Genomic DNA, 1,928 nt, shown 5'->3' on the forward strand with positions numbered 1-1,928 from the left:
GTACCCAAGAAGAACGGAAAACTCCGAGTGTGTGTCAACTTAAAGAAAGTGAATGCTGCACCAATCAGGGACAATTATCCCCTACCGATAACTGATCATGTTTTAGAGCGTGTATCAGGGAAAACATCATACTCTTTTCTTGATGGTTTTTCTGGATATAACCAGCTAGCCATAGCACTGGAAGATCAACATAAAATAGCTTTTGCAACGGAGTGGGGAATTTATGCTTATCGGGTTATGCCTTTTGGTCTAACCAATGCTCCCGCAACCTTCCAGAGGCTGATGACGCATGCTTTCAACGAATACTTAAAGTTGTTTCTAGAAATATACATGGATGACTTATGTGTACATTCTCTTCTAAGAGATGAGCATCTAGAACACCTAAGAAAAGTATTTGAGAAATGTAGGACATATCGCATTTGTCTCAATCCTGAGAAATGTGTGTTTATGGTCCGACATGGCAGAATTCTGGGACATATTGTCTCACAAAACGGAATATCCACGGATTTAGAGAAGATAAAAGTTATAGTGGATATGCCTAAACATAATAGTGAACTTTGAATGGACAGAGGAGTGTGAGGAATCGTTCAAGAAATTGAAAGAGGCACTCATTACTGCTCCAGTCTTGAAATCACCAGATTGGGAGAAGATATTCCATGTGCATATAGATGCTTCGGCATATGCAATAGGATGCATTCTGGCTCAGCCAGAAGAAGGAAACATGGATTTTCCTATCTGTTACGCCAATCGACAGCTCAACAATGCAGAGAAGAATTACACCACAACAGAGCGAGAGGGATTAGGAATGATATATGCTGTGAAGAAATTTCGGCATTATCTTCTAGCCAACAAGTTTGTGTTTTTTACGGATCACCAAGCCTTGCTCTACCTAGTGAATAAACCATGCAATACCGGGAGAATAGTGAGATGGTTCATTATCTTACTGGAATTCGACTTCACGGTAGTAGTAAAGAAAGGAAAAACACATCTTAGAGCTGATCATCTTTCGCGATTGACGAATGGAGAAGACCCTATAGGAGTAGATGACGACATGCCAGACGCGTACTTGTTCAACATAGAAATGATACCGAAGTGGTCTCAAAATGTCGTTAACCTATTAACCTATGGAGGAGAGTTCGATAGAAGAGAATACAACCAGAAACATATTGCTATTCAGCAATCCAAGAATCTTCAATTGGTTGCAGGAAGGTTGTATCAATTGGGAAATGATCATGTTTTACGACTATGCATCAATCCTGAGGAATATAATATATATCTGCGCGAAGCACATGTTCAGAATGTGCATTTCATTGTTCAAGAAGGAACACATATAGGAATTTGTTACAATTGGGAGTCTATTGGCCAGGAATGAAAGAAAGCGTACATGAATATGTCACTGTATGTATTGTATGTTCATCAAAACCGCCAGCAGAGTATTCGACATTATATCAGATAACGATCGCTCCAGAATGGAGTCAGTATATTGTTGAATATCTCACAAATAGAACTTTCCCAGAAGGAACGTCAAAAGCTCGTCAGAAATCTGTAGAGACAGAAGCTAGAGATTACGCTTTAATAGGAGATCAACTCTATAAGAGATGTAAAGACAACCAGCTTAGGATTTGCGCATCAGAGTCTGAGTATGTGATAATCCTAGAACAAGCTCATGGAGGAGTAGGTGGAGGCCATTTCTCAGGTGATAAGACAGCAAAACTTGTCTTAGCCGCAGGAATATGGTGTCCAACATTACATATGGACGCTGAGGAATACATTAGACGGTGCGATGACTGTCAGCGGACCAACGTACCACTTAAAAGAGATGATATGCCGCTTAGACCAATGATGGGGGCAAGAGCTTTTGCAAAATGGGGGATTGATTATGTCGGACCCATTTCACCTCCTGCATATAAGACTCATGCACAATACAT

Source organism: Adiantum capillus-veneris, chromosome 19, assembly GCF_014529385.1.
Source record: "Adiantum capillus-veneris isolate H3 chromosome 19, ASM1452938v2, whole genome shotgun sequence".
NCBI lineage: Eukaryota > Viridiplantae > Streptophyta > Polypodiopsida > Polypodiales > Pteridaceae > Adiantum > Adiantum capillus-veneris.